Here is a 25,320-nt window from a genome sequence, read left to right on the forward strand (position 1 = left end):
CAGAAGAAAAATGGACAAGAAGATTGAAAAGAATGGACCTGCTGCTGCGCATCTAAAGAAGAGAAGAAGAAGGAGGGGGAGGGGAAAAAGGGGGAAAAAAGATATGGAGGATGTATATAAAGTACACATTATAAATCTGTAATAATTCCGAAATATCAATAAAAAATATTAAAAAAAATAATTTTCACCTTTATCAAACAATGTTAATACTACATTTAATGAAAGATGACACATGAGTACTCCACTAGTCAGTCCCATATACAAACTTTAGTGAACATGTATGTATATGTGATTTGATGGAAAGGAGTGCTGAACTCCTGTACAGTAATAATTAAACCCTATAGGACTGCTTGGAATGCTTGCATATTATTTCTGTACTTTGCCAGCTACCTGTAGAAAATAGCGTCCTGTTCCTTTAATAGAAACTAAATGGGTGAAAATGGGAGCTGAAGCTTTTCAGCTCATGGAAATACCATGAAATAACAGCCCATGAAGGGGCTGTTGAAAGGAAAGGTCACTTTTCTCCAGGCCTGCTGGTAGCCCTATCTGTAATCCTCAAAACAATTCTGTACAGTTGGTATTGTTATCCGCATTTTGCAGATGGGCATTTCAGAAATAATTGTTTGCCTTAAGCCACCTGGTAAGCTCATAATAGAGGTTGGATTGGTGTTTCACAATCCAGAACTGGGCAGAAGTTGCTTCTTTCTGGTGCTACGTCTAATTAGCCTATGTCTAATGTTGGGGATTAACAGTAAGGAACCTGCACCTGGCTCTCAGGGTTGTAGAGGACAACCCTAAACATACAGGTAAGTGCAGCCTGAAGTGGGGCTTGTTAGCCATTCCTGACTCTCAAGAATGCTCTTTTAATAGTTGAGTATAAGAGCAAATTTCTGCTGATTTTAGCAGAAATCCAGTAATGGTTTCTATGCTAGGAAATAATAAATATGTGAAACATTTGCAATGCACAAAGGAGGAACAGGAATCTTCTTTGGAAAACAAGATAGGCAGCTTCCCCCGTACAATTATTCAAAAATACAGAAGCCTTCTTCTGTATTGCATGTGGAGACTTAGGCAATCCAGTGGAATGCTGCTGAAGAGTTACAGTAGGTCATGGAAAATTGAATGATCTTTCTTGAAAGAGATTCCAGGCACTATGATGGCACAGCACATCATCCAAACATTGTTCAGAGAAGGATCAGTGGCCTTGATCTCATTGTTCACAGAGTAATCTTTTTCTGAGAATCCTGTTTTGAATGGTTCTCTTCTTGCATCCCTTAAGACAGTAGTCCCCAACCTTTTTTTCACTCACATACCCCTAGCAACCCATGTCCCTGAAAATGTTTATAATTAATACAGTTGTTGTATTATTTGCACTCAAAACTAAAAAGGTAAAATGAGCTCAAGTTAATAGTTAGTTAATATACCTACTACATTGCATGTGTATATATATATATATATATATACATTTAATTTATTAACATTTGAAATCTCTGAAAGGAAAGGAAGGAAGATGGGGGGGGGTGCTGTGCGATAAATGACTGAGCCCTTCACTGAAGGTGTATCCACCCCAGGCCTAGGGGTGTACCTACAGAAAATGGTGGCCAGAGCAAGCTCTCAAACTGCGCCTCCCCCCAGCCTCTTGCGATTTGGATGTTATGCCCCTATTGATACACTCCAAGATCACATTAGCCTTTTTTGTTACTGTATCACACTGGTTGCTCATATTTAAGTTACTGTTCATCCGTGCGCCGATATTTTGTTCACACACACTGCCACTCAGTTGTGTATTCCCTATCCAGAAAGAAAGGGGGGAGGAGATAGAAAGGGAAAGAGAAACACGGGAAAGGGAGAGGAAGAGGGGAAGAGGGACCAGCGTGGGTGAGAGAACATTGCCCACATTCCCCTCTTCCCCCTGCCCTGCCACTGCAAAAAAAAAGTATCTGGTTTAAAATTAAGCTTAATTTACTTTCAAGCACTCTTTCCCTGGCCTTGTCCCCACCCTTAGCCTCCTCCCAACTACCACCTAGAAGTCAGCTAATCATAATTTTAAAGCAACCACAGTCTTTTTTTCAGGTGGTGGCAACGGGGAGGGGGGACCGTGGGCAAACACACACTCCTTCCACCATTAAATATTTTTTCCAACATACCCTTCAGTGCTCTGCCGAATACCTCTGGGGGTACACATACCCTAGATTGGTATCTGATGCATTAAGACATGAGAGCCATCTGTGACTATTTTTGAATATGAGAATAACCCCCCCCCCCCCCCCCGTTTGGGTTTCAGGAGATCAAAACAAAATGATACTCTGCATATACATAGCGTATGTTCATCTACCTATGCTACACCAGGGACTTTGGCAATGAGACACTGTGCTGAGAAATAGTTGACAAATGGTTGCCATTCATGTTTATCAAGTGAGACTGCTGGGTTTTCCTGTCCTTTCCCCTAGTCATGTGAAAACCTACATTGAACCCAGCACCATCCAAACAAATCCAATTTAGTCTGATAGTTTGACTGGTCCTAATAAATATATTAAATGGTCTTGTGATGTGAGAAATTCCTCCTTGCAGCATTTTTATACATGAGGCTGAAGATGGTTTGCACTTCTAGCCTTTTTTTCAAATGCTTTAAAACAGGGATCCCAAATATGGCACCTGTGGGTGCCATTGTGCCTGCCAAGTCCTTCTGTCTGCAAACTGGTTTTAGAAAGTGTGTGTGTGTGGCGGTGGGAATTTCTCCAGCAAAACTGCTGATTGGCCAGTGGAGATGTGCAGATCTTCAGTCTTGGTGCAATGAAAAGGAAAAGATAACCAGCTGGTCTGCTTTCTAAGTGGGGTGAGGATAGATTGCAGAGGAGGAGGAGATGGCTGCCATCCTTCAAAATCTGTCTCAGATTGGACTAGTCCGGTCTAATAAGGATCCAGTGATCATGGGTGGGAGGAGTGGGAGTGTAACACTGTGCTCCATCTTGTTTCAGGTGATAAAATACCCCAGTCAATATCAAGTGCGCTCAGCAACTGAACACCAGCTGTTTGCTTGCCATAAACCTGCTGAAAGAGGTCTATCTGCAGCAGCAAAATGTATTAGCCTTCTGATGTACTTTCACTCTGAAATCCCTTGTAGCAAACCATGCACATTCAATATGGTTTACTGAGTTCTGGACAAGCTGACTAAAAAAAAATCAGTCAAAGACAGAATTAGATAGTTGTCTCTAGCCAGTGGTGGGATCCAAAAATGTTAGTAACAGGTTCCCATGGTGGTGGGATTCAAACTGTGGCGTAGTGCCAATGGGGCTGGGTGGGGCACAACGGGGGCATGGCCGGGCATTCCGGGGGCGGGGCATTCCTGGGCGGGGCTGTGGCAAGGACGCAGCCGCTGCGCCAGTCCTTGGGCGGGAAACGAATGCACACAGGCGCAGGCTGCCACGCACGCCGGTGCACCTCCTGCTAGACTGCTTCAAGTTCTGTGCGCTACTGCTGAGAGGAGGGGCGTAACTAAGGCAAAAATCACATGGCAAAATCACCAATTAGTAACCCCCTCTCTGCACACACAAATAATTAGTAACCTGCTCTCGGGAACCTGTGAGAACCTGCTGGATCCCACCTCTGTCTCTAGCACCTGAGGGCTGCAATCTGCTTCCCTTTTAACCAAATCCCACCGCTCCAACAGCCAGAAGGTCTGGATGCTATATTCCAGTTCTTTACAACAACAGTGCTTCTCTAGCAAATATAACAGATGATTTGCCCCTTTCTTTAAATGTCGAATGCCAACATCCTTTCTTTATATTTCAGATGCAAGACTAGCCACTGACTAGCTGAATAGCCAGCTTATAGATAAGTTTCCACATCATTCAGTCTTGTGTCTGGAATCAAATGATTTGATAAACTAGAAGTAAAATTATTCCTTGTACCCTGTTTCTCCAAAAATAAGACATCCCCTGAGAATAAGACGTAGTAGAGGTTTTGCTGAAATACTGAATAGAAAGCATCCCCTGAAAGTAAGGCATAGCAAAGTTTTTGTTTGGAAGCATGCCTGTCGAACAGAACACCAGAGCATGCAGCTGCGGAGTGGAAAAATAAGACATCCCCTGAAAATAAGACATAGCGCATCTTTGGGAGCAAAAATTAATATAAGACAGTCTTATTTTCGGAGAAACACAGTAGGAAAGATAATCTTAAACAGAGTAATCCAAGCAGATTTTGCCCAGATCCTTGTCCCTTACATTTTGTTTTACTATTTTTCATGCATTTTTTTCCTTCTAGTAAAGCAGATATCAAAAGAAGTATTTCTGCAACACTCCCATTTGAACCCAAGGATGGCTAGTGCAAGAAGAAAACTTTCGTCTTGTATAAGGCACTTTCAATGGAATGGATAGATCACTTCCATCCTGTTTACCCTGTCTGATTTTCTCCTTGATGATGAGAAGCAGAGTGAGATGACAGTCATGATCCCAGCATGCCTCTGTGTTAGCATGCAATCTTTTCACATACGGTCCAGTTTTAAATTAGTTAGTTCAAAGGGTTTCTTCTATTGCTATCTTAATCACTAGTAGCAGACAGAGCTACTTCCCTTTCTTTTTTAAAAAAATGCAGCCTCAGAAGAGTTCCGTGTGATTCCAAAGATCACTTTGTGTACATGGGCTGATCCTCATAAAAGTATTTGGTTAGTGTCCCTGTGGATTTTTTCCTCCCATAATAGACCAACACAGCAACTTATTTTTGATCCATTGAGAAATCGAAGAGCAGCAGAATTGAACAAGCACCATACAGAAGGGATCAAGGCTCTGGATGAGCTTTTCCATAATCATTTTTAGTCATGTTGACTTTTTTTTTTAAGTTCTGGTCTTCAAAACCTTCTTGGCCCCAATCGCAGCTGCCCTCATCATTAAGGGATTCAACCGGGAACAGTGAGCAAAAACAGGGCTGTGCATTCCATAAGGGTTTTGTTCCAATTCAAGCTCAACTAAAGGCAAAGGGGATTTTGCTCATTACTTTCCCAGCGCAAGAAAACATTTTGGTTTGCAACAAAGAAACTGGTTAAATGGGCTCTTTATCCCCTCGATTCCCATTCCTATTATTGCTAGTTAATTAGGCACTGGCCATCCAAGTCCTACTCTTTCACTACTACAAGCAGTACAATCAGAAAAGCAGGTGTGTGGTATGACCTTTGCAACTGCAGTGGAGCAGACAAAAGGAGTGTCTGCCATGCTAGCAGACAGTACTTTGTAGGGTCACTGTGTCAGAAAGAAATCTAGGGTATCCTATGCCTAGATATGTGCATTCCTCCAGCAAAAGAAGGAGGAATATCTCCAGCTGTCTATCACTTAAAATGTTACACAAACACGTATTCCCCCCCCCCCATTTTACAGTGAATTGCTGAACAGTTAGGGGTATCACCTACCCACAGCCTAAGGCAGCTTCACACATGGACACACATTGGAAAGGTGCCAACTGAGCAGATAAAAACATTATTAGCCCTGTTGGTTAAAAACAGCTTGAGCTGGTGTGTAGGGTTGCTAATTGCTTGGAGAAAAAAATGTCCTGTCCTTTTAGAGACTTAATGGGACATTACCTCCATCCTATGAAAAACCCCAGATGCCCATTTCCACACTTTAAGTCTCTTGCAAAAGAACAGGACATTTTTGTTCTGGCCTGTTGGCTGCCCTCCCAGTGTAGGTCTTCACATCCCCAGCACATTCAGTTGTTGATAAAGGCATAGCTATGGAAGCCAGCCGGCAATCCTAGACCATGCCAAAGCCTACCAGTTTACTTGTGCTGTGCTTCTCATTAGGCAATTTGTAAGGCGCTCTTCTGGATAAACATACTTAGGAATGGGCTGTAAAAGTATTACCAGAAGGCAACCCTCTGCATGGATGCTTGGTCACATGGTGGGAAGGGGCACGTTTACCACAACGAAGAAATGAGCATATGTGCAAGAGCACTCATTCAAAAGTTGCTGCCGTATTCTGCATGCTCCCTGGCAATGGCAAATTAATTTCTCATCAGACTTTTTTAGAAAGTGATTGGAATTTTTGCTTGATGCTGAAAATCCAAACTGTGCTGTGGCTCCACTCTTGCTTGGACACCGCTAAGACTTGATTGTAAAAAAATGCTTCCAATCATCTGACTGCTGTTCTCTGCATACCAAATTAGCCACCACTGTATGGATCTTTCTTAGATATTGATTTGCATTGTGTTTATAGAATATGGCCTTTTCCACACGAGTTTTGACATGGAATGCTATGGGTTTTTTAAAAAATCTGCATGTTTTTTTCTCCATTTGGTTCCAGAAACTTTTTTCCTTTATTTTTCCTCTGTTGTTTTTCCAAGCACTTTTACCATGTTGTTTTTTCCAATCTGTTTCCAGGCCAGCTTCCATTGCATTGAAACAGTCTTCATTTCTCTCCCCCCTCCCCGCCCAACACTTGGTCCTTATACATGGCCCATGTAGTTGCCCAACCTCCCTTTCAGCCATTTTCTCTTCCCCTTTGTCCTCTGTTTTCAAAAGGGATTTTAAAAAATTCTCTTTGTCATATTGCATTAGCGATTTAATGATAAGATGAAGATACACTTCGTGTCCACAGTTGACACCAGTGAAATTGACAAGGAAGTTGCCTTTGCAGGAGGAAAATGGCAAATTACGCTACTGCAGCTCTAATTTGACTGAAAAATGTGGGGGGGTTTGGATGAGGGTGGCTGGTGTATTTCTGTTTCTTCAGATAATGGTACCTGTTGCAGTAGGCTTTTTTTTTTTTTGGTCTTCCATTTTGTGTGGGTCATTTTCAATGGTGGAAATGGAGGCTGAGACATTTTTGAATTGCTGCTTCCTTACAACTGCGCAGTAACCCCAGAGCATCGCCACAAAAGAAACAAAAAGAGAGAAGGTTGTTCTTCCGCATCACTGAAGACATCCCACCACCATTAGGAATAATACATTTATAAAATAATGTATTGTTGGCACCTGTCGCTGGAGGAATTGGCAAAGATGTATAAAAATATTTCAAATGCGTGTTGAAGACGCGATCATCATGAGGGGACTTTTTATCATTTGTGATGGACTTGTAACAAAGCTTAAAAAACTGGATACAAATACATTCAGCAATTCAGAAGATTTTAAAGCCTAATATAAAAATGAAACCAGAGGCTTTTCTTTTGGGTCTCTTAGACAGAAAGCTGGGGTGGGGTGGGGGGGGGGACCATGGAACTTTGTTTCTATATACGACAGCAGCAGCAAGAATATTATATGCACAATAATGGAAAACTTCATCTACACCTACAAGAGAAGAACTGCTTGTGAAAGTGTTGGAGCTGACAGAGATAGCTAAACTTACTTCTTTTATTAGAGATAAGATTTAAATTCTTGAATAATTGGAAACCCCAATATACTTTTTGCATAGAAAATGAATGGATGATTTGTGGATTTCAGAAATAAAAGATTAAGAAAATAGACATAATTTCTAAATTTTATTAGAAATAATAATTAAGAATTAATTTTATAAATGCAACTAGAGAATAAATAGTAAATCTTTTAAGTGTGTTTATACTCAGTACAGACAAAATTAGGAGCCCTCCCTTTCCCTTTGTTAATTTTTTGTGTATCTTTTTGTCTTTTTGTTCGGGAATTTTCAAAACCTTAAGGGAAAAAAAGGGAATAATACATTTTAAAAGTGTCTGAAATAAATGCAAATGAAGAAAAAATGGGGGAGCATCCCAAAATGACAGTGGGAAGGAAATGTGCAGAACAATTCACACAAAATGTTTCCAAGACACAAGGTTTGCCACTGGGAAAATGCGTGGTAAGCTGTGCAGGCAGAAAAGACCTATGTTATGATGGGCTGCAGGTGAGGGACTCTTTGAACCCTTCCTCTGAAAGGCAGAGTCCTTTTCTTTCAGAAACCTGCTGTAACAATTGAGCAGCTTTTCTTTCACCTCTGAATGGAGAGAGGACCTGAACAGTGGTTTGTGCATCTGTGTGCTTTTTGCTTACCAGTCCTTGCCACATTCATCCTGCTAAGCCTTCAGGGCTCTTGATAGAATCAGAGCCCTCTTATTGGTTACAAAATAAATATGGTTGATTTTTTTAAAGGGAGTAGTGTTAAGCAATCTGGATTTCATGCAGCTTTGCTGAAGTGCCCAAGGAAGTGGATTATTCCTCTGTGTAGCCCATGGCTTTTAGCCCTACATGAGTTATGAAAAGCAATCACATAGGAATAAAAAGCCATAGACCACAGCAGAGGGCTTAAGGAGGATAAGCTGAAAGTCTTTAGAAACACACAAAAGAGAGGGATGAAAATAACCTCCAAGTTGGGGCCACCTGGATTCTGTCTTTAGTGTTTCACATCCCAGAGGTATTCCAGGAAATTTTACCTTGGCTATACAAGCCCTCAATTAATTGCTCCTCTCAGATAGTTTAGTCTTACTCAGAAAGTTTAGTCAGTCTAGTCCTAATGACATTAGCTTTTCCTCTTTGACCTGGTCCCTAAAATGAACTTTTGGTATCTCACCTGATTTGGCAGAACAAGCAATGCTCTCCATGAGAGTAGAACCAGAGGGTACAAGTGAGAGACTCACTGGACAGCACTGAAAGGCCCTGATCTCAAGCATATGTAGGTACTGATAGAGTTTACTTTCCGGGTCATGAAAAAAGCCTTGGATGGTGATAGGATGTTGTTTCATAAAGACTTATCTGAGCATATTGACTGCTGAACACTTGGGGAGCTGGGTGTGATTTTGAGAAATTCTGAAAAGGAAAATGCATTCCCTACTCTCTTGAAAAACCGGCTTCACGGCAATTTAAAACAGACTTGATCTAGATCATAAGTGCAAGTCTCTGGGACTGAACTCTGAAATCCATATCCCCACATCATATCACTGAATTGTATTTTTCAGTTGTTGAAGAGAATATTTTAAATGAACTGAAGCCCCATATATATTCACCCTTGTTAAAATTTCTGATTTAATGTAAAATACATTGCCCAAAATTAAATGTTTGTGTTAAAATAGAGACATAAAAGTGTATCACTTGAGCTGATCATTATTTGTTCATTTCATTTTTCATTATTGGATGTAATCTGCCAACTGTGTTTCAAAATGAAAACATCTGACAAGCTGAACATAGAAACACTATATGACAAACTGCCCAGACTAAATTGGAATGGTGGTAGCCCTGCAACATTTAATGGATTTGAGCCTAAGTGTCCATGGAAGTACTTAAACACATAGGTTCCGTTTAAAAATTCACAGTGGTCTGTTTCCTGTGTAGCCTCAAGAAATACATGATTTTTATAAGCATAACACAGGATGGCTTCAGAGATACCTGTACCAGGCCCAAAGCCACAGACTTTCCTGTGCCTGAAGTTCATTTCCATCCACAGAAAGACATGTTAAAAGGCATGCTTGTAGCAAATTTGCATTAATGTGCCAGGAGACAATGTGGCAGTGAAAGCCAAGTCACTATTTTCTCTTTCAGTAGTGAATTGTTCTTCAACTGTTTCCTCGAAGCATGTCTTTCAGAGTCATGTGGCACTATAAATATTAAAAAGTGCAACTTCACTTGGGGTATGGGCATTGCCAAAGTTAGCTTTGAAGTGTTTCTGCCAATAAACCACCGTGCCCATTAGCTTGAAATGTATCCACTTTGTCTGTAATGTAAAATAAAAAGAGGGAAGGAAATATTTTAAAACAAATGTACATTTCTTGTCACTGTAGGCTTTCACTCAGTTTCCAGACATGGAACATGCAAGCCCTGATTTAAGCATCCATCGTGAAAATAGTCTGCAATGAGGAATCAAACAGATGCTGGCACGCAGAGCTCTGAAAGGTGTACAAAACAAAACTTTTTTTTGTAGTTCCCAGACAAAAGGGATAAAGAGGGTTGAACTGAGTGTACAATTTCCGCCTCCTGCGTTTCAGGTGGATGGTCTCCTCAGCAGCCTTTTCAAAAGACCTTCTCTCTGTACTTAGGCAGACAGAACTACAAAAAGAAAATGTGGGTTCTTGGAATAAGGAAAATGCTTTAATTAAGGAGGAACAAAATCTCCCCAGTGCTCCTTCCTACAGATGGGAACAGTGCCTGCTCTTTAATGAATGTGTCTGCACCTTGTGCTGAATTTGTGGGCTAAATCTGCCAAGCGCCTGTGGAAATCAATGAATTTACATCAGTTTGCCCAGCTGAAGCTTTGGCTCTCTGCCCTTCTGCTTGTACAAATGATTCTCTGACTCATGCTTGCTCAACAACAGTGAGATTATTTACTAACTTACTAAAATACAGGGATTTCTAGAACAGGAAGAATTCCACCTCCCTCTTCTTACATTTCCTTAGGAAATTGAGTTATTGGAAGGCCATTTGAAAAGCTATTTTTTCCTGTCAGGGCAACACCTCCTACAATATGGAACACTGTGCAAAGCTTTGTCCCACGAACTGACTAATCAGACATGTTGTTTAAAGTCATTTTCTAAATCAAGAATGTATAAATATAAAAGCACATGTGACCTACTATACACACAGGGCACCATGTTGTTAAGCATAGTATACATGAACTATGAGAATACACAACAGAAGAACTTCTTATATATATATAAGAACATAAGAACTAGCCTGCTGGATCAGACCAGAGTCCATCTAGTCCAGCACTCTGCTACTCGCAGTGGCCCACCATATGCCTTTGGGAAGTCAAATGCAGGATGTGAAAGCAATGGCCTTCTGCTGCTGCTGCTCCTGAGCACCTGGTCTGCTAAGGCATTTGCAATCTGAGATCAAGGAGGATCAAGATTGGTAGCCATAGATCGACTTCTCCTCCATAAATCTGTCCAAGCCCTTTTTAAAGCTATCCAGGTTAGTGGCCATCACCACCTCCTGCGGCAGCATATTCCAAACACCTATATATATGTATACTATGCTTAACAACATGCTTAACATATATATATATGCACACACACACATATGCTGTGTGCTCTCTATCAAAGCCAGCTACACATATAAGATCTACTGTAGCTTAGTGGACAGCATGTTGGATTTAAATTCTACATATTTGGATTCAATTATTCAGTCATGAAGCTTGCTGGGTGGTCTTGGATCAGTCACCATCTTCCAAATTAACCTACCTCACAGGGTCTTGAAAGAATGAAGAAGGACAAACATGTGCATTAGGATAATAAATGAATATAAATAAATGTAATAAAAAGGAAGAGCCTGGTGGTGTAGATTCAAATCTTTACTTAGCCATGTAGCTTCCTAGATAACCTTGTTGTGAGGCTAAAACAAGAAGAGGATAAATTTTTGCCGCTGTCAGTGCTTTAGATGAAGGGGGGAATAAAATTGTGATAGATAGAAATATTGGTAGTTTTTGGAGCTGCTATGGGTGCTTGTCAGTCCACACTACAGTATTGAAATGCTTTTGATTATATCCCACTTTTCTCTCCATTGAGCACCCAAAGTGGCTTACATCATTGTGCTTCCCTCCAGTTTCTTTTCCAACAACCCTGTGAGGTAGGTTAGCCTGCCAGTGTATGACTGGCCCAAGGTCACCAAGAGAGCTTCCATGGCAGAGTGGGGATATGAACCTGGGTCTCCTAGATCGTAGTCTAACAGTTTCACTGCACCCTGCTGGCTCTCAAACAGAGCAGCTTGTTTAAAGTTTAAAGGTAATATGTTTGATTAAGGATTTTTTTGCAGGGTGGGTGGGTGGGTTGCACCATGGAAGGTTAAAATCAGAATGTTTGGGCTGCATCAGTCAATCAGCTCACTGCTGTATACCCATTTATTGGCATGCAATGATGTGGACATTATGCTCAAAAACAGCCTGTATAAAGTTGTCATCGCTGCAAGCGCTTTGTGTCTCCAAATGGCACATTCAGCAACAATTGAAGGAACTGCTAAGTGGATACCTGTGACATATACCTCTTGTTTACTGCAGCATATATTAAATATAATCTCTACTTTTCCCACAGACCTGAAAGCTATGTGTGTTTCTGCACCTCTATGAAAATATTTTTAATATGATGTCTTCATGGTTAACATGTATTAGACTGCATTCAAAACATTGTTCTAGTGAGCATGAAAAAAATCATCCCTTACTTTTGGATGCTCCAGAAACGTCCCAGTTATGCAATTGTAGGAAGCAAGTATCAGTAATGGACCATAATTCTGGCTCCCTTCCTTCATAGTCCAAACTTTTTAAGATGGCAGCACTTCAAACTATCTGGTTGCACAGAAAAGGAGATGGATAAAGAAACTGTTGGGTGCTGCAACCTATCCCAGACTATACCAGCAGTTTACAGAGTCAAAACCATGTTTTTTTCTCACCTCCCTCTACTATTGCTTTGTCATTCCCAGAGGAAACTCTTGTTCATCTGGAGGATGTATATGGCAGACTGCGTGATATGAAGCTCCCACAGCAATCCCGTTAAGAAATGCAGATTCCATAATTACAGATAGCAAATATTGGAGAGAGGTGCATGCATATGATAGATTTCCCCCCACTTTGGATAACAGCGGTACATACACAAATCCCATTTTCAAATATATATATATATTTTTACATTTCCTGTGTCTGTAATTAAAAAAAACACTATTCACTTTAGAACATACATTCAGTTTAAATGTGGCTCTTTTGTGCAATTAACATCATATGAACATATTCTGAAGTAAAGTGCATTTTTATCATCACTTATGAAAAACCCAAATTGTAGCCTTTTATTCCAGATTCATAAATCCCAGATAGCTAATTACCCCGGCTGTCTACTCCCAGTCGCTGATTGCAGTCAGCACTCCCCTGGCAAACATACCCTGATTATTCAAGCGTGGATACAACGTGTCAAGAGGTAACAAAATTCAATCATTTTCAGCATGCTCCCCAATCAGACTCTGACACCCTTTTCTTTGTTTCGCCTTCATTACTGACCCATTCTTACCCACATTGTATCCATGAGTTCCCCCAAAAGACTGAACTTGGGACTTCTTCGGAGTCTCACATCAGCCCACCTGGCGCAGATGATTTCACCTTCAACAGAGAAGCCTCTCAGCTACAGACAATGCTAAGATGGGCCATTTGGCCACAGGCCTTACTGAGCTCAGCCGCAGTAGTAATGCTCCCACAGACTGGTTTTGCCTTTCCTAAACTTTCTATTAGAACAAGTTTTACCAAAGGATTGCTGTTTGCCTGGTCAGTACAGTCAGAATCCAGCTGATGGCTATAACAGTATAAGCCACTTTCCACTCCTGCCTCCGAAAAGTGAGCAGTACCCAACTAAACTTGACTCATTTTTAAGCCCCTGACCCCTCCCTTTCACATCATCCTCCCTCCCTCCCTCTCGGGGCTCTTCCACCAGTAGCCAAGCAGCTACTGCTGTGTTTCATACTTGAACTGATTCCACATCAAGGCAGGCACTTGGTGAGGAATGATGGGGGGTGGGGGTGGGGGTGGGGAAGAGATCAGGTATTTCTCCATTCCTAACTCTGGAGGGCCTTGGTAACAAAGGCGCTATTTAACCAGATCCTGTGAAGCAGAAACCTCTTGTATCTACTTCACTGCCTTTGATCTAACTCCCCCAGTGGGATGTGTATTAGTCATGTCCCTCCCGTTAAGCTCTTGCAGCCAAGAACCTGGGGTATAAGCTCCCCCTCCCATCACTTCCCCTGTTTTGGAAAGCATCCCCTAGGCTAAGGCATGGCAGAAAAGGCGCTCACCCATCCCTGTCTCGTCACAGCTGCTTCTCTGCACTCCTGCCTCTCATTGCACTCTGCTCCCCCTTGCCCAAAACGCGTCACCTTCCCAGCATCAAGATTTTCAGGGATGAGATACAGACACTTATCCCTGCCTTTTATCACTCGCCCAAGCATTGAAGTGACAGCATCAATATTCCGCTACGCCGTCGATTCCTCTTTTATTATGAGCTTTTTTCCCCTTGCTGTGACTAAGCACCTTGCAAAATCCATTCAGTCCTGGCTTAGCATCCTGAGAACATTGAAGTTGGTAGATGCTTTTCTTTTTTTTCCCAAAAGGGCTTTACTGGCAGCTGGACAAGGGGCAAACAAAAGAAATATTTGACTGGATGCCTAGATCTGCTGGTACTGAATGTGCTTTTTAACTCCTGCCTTGTGCAGCTCCTCTGCTGTGGCCCCATTATCTCAAGAAGCTTTGAAGGGGGGCACTCTGGGCAGATATACTAATGGACGAGGTCTCTGGATTATGAGTTTCTAAAGAGACTCAGGATCCAATTTGCCACATGTGCAACCAGCTTGTATAGCATCAGAATTTCTTTGCTCTGGTATTAATTGCTTAGCAACATTTGTCTACACATACCTTAAAGAAAGACTGTCTAGAAACTAAGGCATGTTATAATGTTTGTTGATAGATCATAAACAACCACGTCACAAATATAATGATTCATCCTTCTTGAAGCGCCTTTCTACAGCAGAGGGTTGAGGGAAGAGTAAAGGAAGCGTGCAGGTTGGACCATTCAACCCCATTGGGTCAAAGACTTTTCCTCATTCAGCAGGAGAGTCTGGAAGGGAGGCAAGCATCTGGAGCAAATGGCAGCGGAGAGGTGTCGGAGAGTCAGGCATCCCATTTATTCCTTTTACAGTCAGACATTTTCCCATTCACGTTGCAGATGGAGCCATGGTTGTTTTAAATAGGGCCTGGACCACACAAGACTGCAGTTGACGCCTGCTGTGCAGGTCTGTCCTAAAGTGTTTGAAGGTGTGATATAAAGGTGTGATATAAAGCGCCAAGTCTTCCCCTGCCACATGTTCTTATCTCATAATTCATGACCCTGCCCAATCCTCCCTGCTCCCACCGTTCTGAATTCTGATACCAAAAGTGGGTAGTGCCAGCAGGTGAGAGTGGGAGGCTCAACAGTCCACCTTTTGCTCATCTTTGGCAATTTCAATTCCACTACCCTCACTTAGTTAAACTTCATTGGAGCAGGTCCATGTCTGAATACTCTTGAAGACTTGTGCTTTGTGCTTTCACCTGAATGGTGGACAGGGCTATGGTGCCCTACCTAGTTCTTCGTATCTCCTGCACACAACCTTGCCTTTCATCCGTCCAATAAGAAAACTCCGGAACAAAACAGAAAAGCAGTCAAGACTATGTCCTCTAGATCTTCCACTATCTATCAGCCATTAAATAACATTACCTAATTCAATTTTAAGTAGCTACAATCCAATACACCCTCAGGCAAATGCCCATTTATTTCAGTGCTCTGAAATGTGCCTAGTTCTGAGTTAGATTGTAGCTGGTGTCTTTTCTAAGATTAATCTCCAGTGTTGCCAGTATATTTTTTAAACTCTGCTCTTTTGCTTTACAAGGGACCTGCAAACTCCCATGTAGATAGATTGAACTCACTGCTCTCCTTTTTCCCCTTTTCCTTTTGCTCCTTTGACACAGCACTCCTCCCTTGAGCTCAGCTTCCAGGGAAGGGAAAGGTGTCTCTCAGTAATCCTGGACAGCTTCTGCCAGTCTGGGTAGATGGGTCAGAGGTCTGCTGGAGGAGAGGTATGATGCTTGTAGATATTTAACATATGTATATTCTTTTCTCCTCAATTCCATGTTGCAGAAGTAGTTTTTAGAGTTCTTCTTGGAATATGAAAAGCCCATTTGTACTGAGGAAAGTTTCAGACTACTCACATTCTCAAAATATGATCCTGATTTAAGGCCTTTTCTGCCTACACAGCTTACCACAGATTTTCCCAGTGATCAAACCTTGTGTCATGAAAACATTTTATCTGAAATCATTCTGCAGACCTCTTTGTCCCCTGTCATTTTGGGATTTTTCCCTTTGTCTCTTCAGTTGCATTTATTTCACACACTACTGCTGAAAAAATATTCCTGACGATGGTAGGATGTCATCTGTAATGCAGAAGAACAACCGTCTCCTTTTTTTCTTTTGCCCAGATGCTCTAGTGTTACTGTGAAGTTACATTTTGAAGCAGCAATCGAAAAATGTCTCAGCCTCCATTTCTACTATTAAGAACTACCAACCCAAAATGGAAGCCAAAGCAACCTCCGAAGTAGGCGCCACTACCTGAAGGAACAGAAACATGTAGCACCTTCCCAGAGACACACACAGAAATACATTTTCCAGCCAAATTTGACCTGTAGTAATGCATAGCCATTACTGCAGTAGACCCTGATTACATGCAGCAATTACTCCCAGTACTCTTTTTAGCCACCCCAGATTCTCAGTGTTCTATTGCTGATGCAATGCCCCCCTTCAAAACCACTCTCTGCCCTAATGCAACATTGCTAGTTCTGTGTGAAATTGACAAAACTGATCCCAGCTTGTTTGTATTTCTGCCTGAATGCTGCATCATTAGTTCAATATGACAATATAGAAATCCTTTTGAAAATGGAGAAGGAAGAGGAGAAGAAAAGGTGGTGTGGATAAGAGCCAAGAGTCTGTTGAGGTGGAGAAGTTGTTTCAACATGATCACATGCTCAAAGGAAGCTGGCTTGGAAATGTATTGAAAAAACCATTGTGGTTAAAGTGCTTAGGAAAACAAGGGATGAAAAATAAAGGAAAAATGTTTTCAGAAGCAAATGGAGGGAAAAAACATGCAATATTTAAAGCAAAAAGAGGCCGATTTGCTGGTGGTCCCCAGCTCCTCAATGATGCGGCTGGCCTTCACGCGGGCCAGGGCCTTTACGGCTCTGGCCCCACCCTGGTGGAACACTCTTCCTCCAGATGTCCGGGTCCTGAAGGATCTTGGAGAATTCCGCAGGGCCTGTAAGACTGAGTTGTTCCACCAGGCCTTTGGAGTGTCCAGCGGCTGAGGTGGTGCCCCCTCCTTTTTGCTCTGCTTCAACATCAGGGTTGCCCTTATATTATTGGGACCCGCCATCCTTCCCTTTTCTGTTTTGGGGGGAGGGTCTGTTAATAGGTTTTTCGGCGCCTTTATTGTAATACTGCTGTTTTAAATGGGATTTTATTGTTTATTTAGTAATTTAAACTGTTGGAGCCTAGGTAAATTGTTTTTATTATTTGCTCCTCGTTAGTATTGTATTGGATTTTTATGTTGTAAACCGCCCAGAGCCCCTCAGGGGTAGGGCAGTATAGAAAACGAAGTAATAAAAAATAAAAATACTGCAGCATTTGGCAGCAGGACATGTTAAAAAGGCCCTAAGTACTAAGCCTGTTTCTGTCACTTCTGCCTGGTGGGCAGATTAGTTTATACCAGAAAAGTTACCATTTCACCAAAAGAGAGATTACTCATATATGCCTCCCACAAAGCTTCAACGTATGAAATAAGGAATGTCTTTGTGAATAGGGGATGCAGAGGGGTGAAGTCAGTGTCCCACAGGTGGGTTGGCCTAGTCCTATTTTCAGGTATAGTGATTTCTAGTAAATGTAGTGCAAGTACCAGAAATGGAAATGCTTAGCTTCAGCATTCCCCCACCCCCGCAGCCCTTTAACATGCATTTTTTTCCCTTTAAAAACTGAGCTGTAGAAGAACAGGTGGGGAGGGGGTGTTGCTGGACTGCAGGAAGGATTCTTGTTTGGTTGGCGTTTCTGTGTTAACATGACAAGCAGGAAAGTGGTGGCGAGAACACTGCCAACTGTAAGTGATGTGGAAATGGGGTGTATGGATGCTATTCTTGTGCATTCCCATCATGCTCTCTGCTTTTTCCAAAATGGGTGTGGCTTTTCAATGCAAATTGATTTTTAATGCCATCTTCTCACTTGAGGTGGATAAGTAATTGGTAATGTCATTGGCGAGTGTGAGTAATTTGGTCTCTCTAGCCAAGCAGCACCTGCCAATTCCTACCCACCAGCCTTTTTTAAAAAACCAAAAGTGGTGAAACAAACCCACCCACCCCACCCTGGCCCAAAAATAAGCCTGGAGAAGTACTCTGCATTGACAAGTGTCAGTTTATTCAGGCTTCTTTAGATTTACTGTATAGGTGAAGGAAAACATTCTTGATTTCACCATAGTTACAGATTTGCTGTTGATCCACATTACATTTTTTAAAGCCACTTTGGTTGAAATTGACAAGCTATCCTGTACAGTCTCTCCAGCTAGTCTGAAGAAGACAGCTAGATTCATAAGGTTTCTCCAGATTGGCTGTTGAGATGGATAAATTGCTTTCTCAGTTTCACTATTACTTTACAAGCTTTTTCTGTTATTAATGGTGGCAACAGAGGATGGACAAATGCAACAGGGGCCACTTCCCCTGCCAAAGGACTAGGCAACGTATAACCACAAGGGCTAGCATGGTTTTTTTAAATCACTTTTAAACTGTTGTCTCAAAGAACTTTTATTAGTATCTGTTTCTAAACAAAGGAAGACATGAAGAAGGTAGAAGGCATAAATAATACCTTGCCAGTCGATGGTGGAAACGAGTACATGTCCCAAAAGAAATGGATTAATGGAGCAAAAGCTGCATTTGGAAAGGGTGTTTTGGTAAAACAGCTATAACAGCATTCTCTGGGAATATGGATTTGTCTATGTCTTTTTCCAATATAAATCTTTGATAGAAATAAATAGAATGGAAAAGCTGTTATGAATTTTCCCCATTACCATTCCAAAGCACATTTAGAGATCTTGGTAATTCAGTTCAGAAACTTATGCTACATCAAAGGTCCCCAATCTTCTTGAGTCTTTTGGAATTTTCAGAACATTAAACATACCTCACCACCAGATGGCTACTATAGGGGGGGAGTCCCTACGGTCAATCACAAAATAATGGGTGGTGGTTCCTAGCCAAGCATCCTCTTGTGATGGAGATAGCTGTTCTTGAAAGAGGGCTCCCTGCAGACACAAAGGTGTTTCTTCCTGGTCTCTTCTTATGTACCTGCTGATCCAGAGGGTTGAAGGAAAGCCATGATTTGCTCTTTCCTCTGGAAAAGGAGGAAGTGGCTCCAAAAAACTCACTGGCAGGTGCTTTGACACCTATGAGAACCACGCTGGGACTTTTATAAGAACTTTTAGCCTGTCCTTATTGAGACACTAAAATAGTATGAAAATGAGAAAAATGGGCAACTCTGCATTTTTATAGATTGCTATGCATTAGGGTGGGAGGGAAAGTGGCATGGTATAGCCTGATCTCATCAGATCTCAGCAGTTAAGCAGGGTCAGTACTTGGATGGAAGATCACCAAGGAAGATTCTGCAAAGGATGACATACTACCTTAGCTTTTCACTTGCCTTGAAAACCTCTTGCTGGGGTTGCCATAAGTTGGCTGTGACTTGATGGCACTTTACACTCACAAAAAAATTATGTATTAGTAGTGGTGTGTAAGCCAGGAATTGGAAATTCTTATGGACAATACATGTGTCATCATTTTGAAGAAAAGGGTAAGAAGATGCATTATAAATATATGAGCATTCTGTAGTTCCTTTCAACAGCATCTGGAGTTGGGGTTTCAAATACTTTGCAAAATTTAAGCCATAGATGTCATGTTAGAGATCCCAAATGGTAACAGGTGCTACTTAAATTAGATCCCAGTTGCCTAATACTTTACAGCTCTGTATCCCTACCTCCACCTTTAAATCTCTCAGGTGCTTTCATTCCACACAGATATGCCTGGTCTCCAAGGAGCTGAGAGATTGCAGAGAGGTTTCTACAGTGTGACAAAATGCCCATTCTTTTCCTAACTCTGTCCCCTCTGAGAGCTCATTGTTTACCATGACTACACACATTCTTGAGTTTCTGATGAGAGCCGTGCTGCCGTTTCCACCCAGGGAAAGAGGAAAACAGTATACAATGATGAAGGGAAGAAACTCCTGGCAACACAAGTACAGCCATATTGGGTCTGTATCATGACCCATCTACCTCAGAGTTATTTCTCTGGCTATTGCCAGTGCTTCATACTTCAGGGGAAAAATATAATTAGTGGGAGAACCTATTCAAGAAAGAAATATGCTTATATTTCATGAGAAAAAAATCTGGCTTTGGTAAAACAACTACTAACTTGGGGATAAACCCTCTGAAATGTTACCTGCAACATCTGCACATTTGCAGATATTGTAAATAGCAAATACTTGGGGTTCTGTCAACATAAGTGAGGCATGAACACTGGAAACAGCAAGGAGTTGCAGTGAGGAAAAGAAGCTGAACCAGAGCTCAACCAGAATGGGTAGGGTCACTAGCAAGTAGGGAGGATAGTAGATCCAGATCTGGTGGCCAGGGGGGAAGGGAAGATGGGATTTCCCATCTCCAATGAATCCTTTTAGGTTCTTCTCTTCATAGTAATGGAGATAATAGCATATGGGAGCCTAAGCATGCCAAGACTCCCCTGTTTACTGTGCCAGAGCTCAGGCCAGAAACATATGAAGCACCCTCCATAATAGAGGGTGTAACTTCCAGTGGGTCCTGAATCCTGATATGCAGAAGCCAAGTATACTCAAGACAACATCATAGAAAAACCACCAGGTAGCAAGAAATACATGAAGAGCCAAGAGCTGCTGGAAATTAAGCAAGTGGAAATGAAAGCTGGAGGCAATAAAAATAAGTTCAATGAAGCATAACTTAGAACTCACTTGCAGACCTATTCTGTGGCAGAATGCTGAATGTATCTTTCTTCTTTATGACAATGGGATGGATCTAGCCACTCTGCTCAGCAAAGTCTGGGGCCTTCCTCAAACCTAAGTAGCAATTCATCCATCAGAAGACTCACTTAAGATGGAGAGAGGATCCTTAGGCTGGATGAGAAATCAGGTTTATAGCTTGAGTGTGCACCTAAATCCAGTTTTCTTTCTTGAACAATGACTGGGACTTAAAACAGCCTTTTTGAGCTCTGGTTGATACACACTTTATGTCTGTTACTAGATCCATAAGATATTGCCACCATTTTGCATGTCCTGCTGAGTTATGAATGAGATAATATACATTATATCAAACTGTCCTTGAAGACTGCTGAGAAACTTCAATTGGTCCACAGTAGGAAACAGCAAATGAAACTGATGCTTCAGCCACTACACTGGCTGCTACAGGTTTTCAGACACAACTGAGGGTGTGGGTTTGACTTTAAAAATCCGGACCCACGGTTCTTTGAAAGCATCTACTTACAATTTAGCCACCCTACATTTCAAGACCTGCCAGTGAAGCCCTACTCAGAACCATCCCAGGTGGATACCACAAGCAGTGCTTTTCTTTATTTGCTCACCACCCTGAAACCACTTACTATAATTATCTATTTTCAGAGGCAGGTGAAATCTTCTCTATTCCAGCAGTCATTTGATGCTGGGATTTAATTTTAGATCTGTATGGTATTATGAATCAATTTATGACACTTCCTGATAACTTTATTTGGAAGTTTGTTGGAATTTATAGTTTTAATCTGAGATTCTAATCTGGAAACTGCATTTGCAATTTTTGAGTTGGATCTCATCTCACAGAAAATCTCAGCTGATGAAAGGGATTTTGTCAGTGAAATAGAACTTACCCACGTTGTGTTCCCAGTAGATACAAAACAGCCTCCAAATGCTGCTCACTGGACAAGGGCCTCTCAAGACCAGCTCTGGAGGGAGGGAAATCAGTGAAAATCACATCAGAATTTTCTGCTGGAGCCAACCCTGTCAGCGGTAAAGCAGGTTTAAAAAATGCAAACAAATACCTGACATCATCGCAAGCTAGTATCCAGTGGTGGGATTCAAATAATTTAACAATTGGTTCTGGTGGTGGGATTCAAACAATTTAACAACTGGTTGTTTACAAGCACCATTTTAACAACCGGTTCTGCTGAAGTGGTGCGAACCTGCTGAATCCCACCACTGCTAGTATCTACTGCATTTTCATTTTTTCATCATGCTAATGATTAGGGTATAATTAGCGTCACTGTACAAATAATAATGAAGGGGTAGAATCCGAACACCTCTGTTTTTGAATAGCTTTAGATATGTGTAGCTACAGAGAAATCTGCATAACATTGCTCTAGGGTTGTCAGCTTCCCAGCATCAAAAATCCTAAAATGTATGATGCAGGACCTAGTGATATCAAAGGGTGAGGCCCGATGATGTCACATTGAATAGCAGGTCTTAATATTTCCATCCATCACCGTGAATTGTACTGTATAGAATTTTTGAATGTGTTTAGTCATAACTTTGTACCACTGAAGGATGAATACCCATGAACAAATTCATCTGAAGGAAGAACACACATTAACAATGTGCTACATGAAAAATGTAGATAAGTTGCTAGTGTCGGATCACTGCCTCCCATCCCAATTTACATGTATAGTAGTTACCACAAGAAGGCATGCATAGATATCTTAGACAAAATCATCAAGTGATGCCCCTGAGATTTCAGCCTGTCCCGCTGAAGCCTGGAGAATGTGTCTAAAACCTGGCAACCCTGCATTGCAACACTGTGGCATTGGGAGATGCATGTTAACACTTTCCGCTCAGTCTGCTACATGTGAATGTGACTAGTCTTAATCCTACAGGTTTGCAGGATGGACTAAGTAATAATAGTTCCAAGTAATAGATTGCACATCATAACATTTGGTGTCAACTAATCGATGGCAACAGTTAGTCTTCCATCTAGAATCCACAAAATCACTGGGTTAAAGAGCAAAGTTTGGTAATGTAAACAGGATCATATTTCACCTTCACAGATCTGGATCAAGATTAATTATCATTATTATTAAGCACAGACTAAGGAGTCCAAAAATGGAGGAATGCCCATTGTTGGCTTCAGACCAAGAGCCTGTTCTCAGTTCTTCTGAACAAAGAATTAATTAATGTCCATTGCCCTCAATAATTATCAGCTTCCAGCAAGTCAGACTTCTTGTTAGCGTTCCTCTTCCATTACTTTCTACACTCTTTTATTTGCTCCAATAGGAATTATTTCCCTTTTATAATGGTCATTTTTCTCTTGTCTTCACTATTGAAATATAGATGTAGGCGTAAATTGGGACAGGAACCTTTTTTGCCCATGAAACTCTGTGTGCCACGTGCACAAATTGCTGTATACCATTACCATCTAAACAATATATTTGTGCTGAAGAGAGCACACAGAAATGTAAAGGAATATAAGGGAACAAGAAGTAATGCAGGTAACTTATACTACACTAGAAATCAGTTTCTAGTTTTAAAAATCTTAACCATAATAAAGAGAAAGCTGGAACTATAAAATATGTACATGTGCCTTTGCTACCAAGTTGCTCATGTGTTGTTTAACAGAAGCTCATTAATGCACATAGTGCTTTGCAGAGAATAATAACAGTTCCAGTTCTGTGGAGCTTACACTCCAAAAACTGGAACAATCCTAACAGACTTACACTTTTCTAAACCCACAAAATGGTATAACTCTACTTAGGATTGCATTGTAAGAAAGAAAAGACATTTCTTAATCACTTCATTTATACTCCATTTTTCTCACAGAGACTCAAATGAAGACAGTGGAAGAATATTTATTTATCTGTACTCCTCGCTGTTAGACCTAATTTCAATGGGGGCAGAAAACTGGAGTTGCATCAAAAGCTTAATGGAAAAGACTGGGTATGAGGAAGGAACAGAAAGAAGGAGTTGCGAGAGGTGCAAAACCTTTCCTTCTAAATCCACTGATTTAGCTGTAATTCTGACTAAGACTGCACTGTAAAGTGTTTTGAATGATCCTGTGGAAGAACATATATAGATGGTGTTATGCTGGAACAGTAAGCCGAAGGAGGTTTTATAGGCAAAATCTAGGAGCACTGGCAAGAGAACTTTCCTCCCAACTCAATGTGCACATAAAGGCCCTGTGTGAATAATTAAGAATATATGGCAAGTCACCTTTTACTTGTAAAAATGTAAACTAAATACAGTATTTTTGTTTCTGAAAATTAAAGGTCTAACCCAACTCCATTCCTGATCTTTTAAATACAAGTTGGGCACCAATCTCCAAATATAAATTAGATGCATCTCACCCAGTTTGTAGCAACAGGGGTTCGGGATCATTGTGTGCTAATTTATTCTAATCTTAATCAGGCATGCCTTTGAGAGGTGTTTCTAATGCTGCCGTGCCTGCTGAAGGTGTTACGATTACAGTGTTTTGATGATGAGGGATGTTATGATCTCACATTTTACATTTGGCATATTTAGTTTCATAACTAATTGAGAGTCACATCCAAAGGCAGGGGAGGTGGTGGGGGTGGGGGCGGGGGGGGGCGAAAGGGCTTGAGGGAGCAGAGCAGCCTTGCAGCAGCACATTCCTCCACCACCCTTCCCAGGGCACTTGCCCCAGTGCAGGGTACAGTCGTGCTGGCGGCCACCCACCCTCAGCCTCACTGCAGCGAAACTCAGAAGAAACCACAGCAGAACTGTGTGGGCATTCCAAATGGAGGCCAACATGGGGGTGGGCAGACTGGGGCATTCCTGGGAGTGTGACTTATGCCAGCCCTCAGACTGATATCACCCTTTGGCATAAAGTCTTGTAAATCCTATGTGGCTTTGCATAGGGTTTCATCGATGTGGGTGGGGAAAAGGATGCCCGAGGATGCCGCCCCCACCCCCAGGCTCCTGGCAGCCCGGCTTCTGCCCTCCCTGCTGGGGAGAGCAGAAGAGACTGCTGTCCTCCATCCCCCGAGAGGTGCTTTTATAGGCACTGAGATCGGGGCCGGGGCTGGGGGCAAGGCCACACCCCTGGGCAGGTGGGCGGGGCAGGGACGGGGCCACATATCCCTGAGCTCTTCCCCCAGCCTCAGTGTTTATAAAAGCACCTCTCGGAGGATGGAAGATGGCAGTCTGTTCAGCTCTCCCCAGAGGGGAGGGCAGAAGCCGGGCTCTGGGGGAGGAAGGTGCGGCTCGTTGGGCAGGGGCGGAGCACCGCCCCCAGGTGCAGTGGGGGGGCCACCTGGAGACAATTTGTCTCTGGGTGCCATTTCCCCCAGATACGTCTCTGGTACTTATTTTACTAACCTCAAAAGGATGGAAGGCTGAGTCATTCTTGTGTCAGCTACCTGAAACCGACTTCGTCAGGACTGAACTCAGGTTGTGAACAGTTTTGACTGCAGTATTACAGCTTATCGCTCTGTGCCACAGGGCTCCTTAATATTCATGGAAGAAATGTTTATTAATGGGTATTAGCTTTGATGGTCAAATAGAATATTCATGCTCAGAAGTAGGGTATCTCTGAATAAGAATCCTATATGGCAACAGCTCAAAAAGACTTTGGCCTCCATTTCAGACAAGTTGGCCTTCTAGGGGAATCTGTTTGGCCACTGTGGGAAACAGAATGTTGGACTCAATGGAACAATTGTCCAAAACAGTCTGGCTCTTCTTATATTCTTAATGCTATCCAAATTACAGGTATATCAGTAAAGTTGTGCTTGCCACAGCCTGGCTGAACATCATTTACCAGCCACCAACCCATGCAGTTCACAGATATTACTGGGA

At 41.9% G+C, this 25,320-nt stretch overlaps 1 protein-coding gene across 8 annotated transcripts in view; it reads right to left on the minus strand.

Annotated features, from left to right (window-relative positions):
* The window catches only part of BLACAT1 (BLACAT1 overlapping LEMD1 locus), a 109,782-nt gene that overhangs the window by 19,129 nt on the left and 65,333 nt on the right, over nt 1-25,320 (minus strand). The window contains exons 1-2 of one of the 8 annotated variants that reach the window (XM_048499066.1): nt 12,913-13,247; nt 12,077-12,200 (exon numbers count right to left, since the gene is read on the minus strand). The exons of 1 other annotated variant lie outside the window; for it this stretch is intronic. The gene's annotated coding sequence lies outside the window, so the exon portion shown is untranslated. Of the gene's footprint in view, nt 1-12,076; nt 12,201-12,902; nt 13,248-13,687; nt 13,709-21,389; nt 21,465-25,320 lie in introns of those variants that run through there. 6 more of the 8 variants (XM_048499067.1, XM_048499073.1, XM_048499069.1 and 3 more) reach the window with 6 other exon arrangements.

The sequence above is a fragment of the Sphaerodactylus townsendi genome, linkage group LG05 (genome assembly GCF_021028975.2).
Source record: "Sphaerodactylus townsendi isolate TG3544 linkage group LG05, MPM_Stown_v2.3, whole genome shotgun sequence".
Lineage (NCBI taxonomy): Eukaryota > Metazoa > Chordata > Lepidosauria > Squamata > Sphaerodactylidae > Sphaerodactylus > Sphaerodactylus townsendi.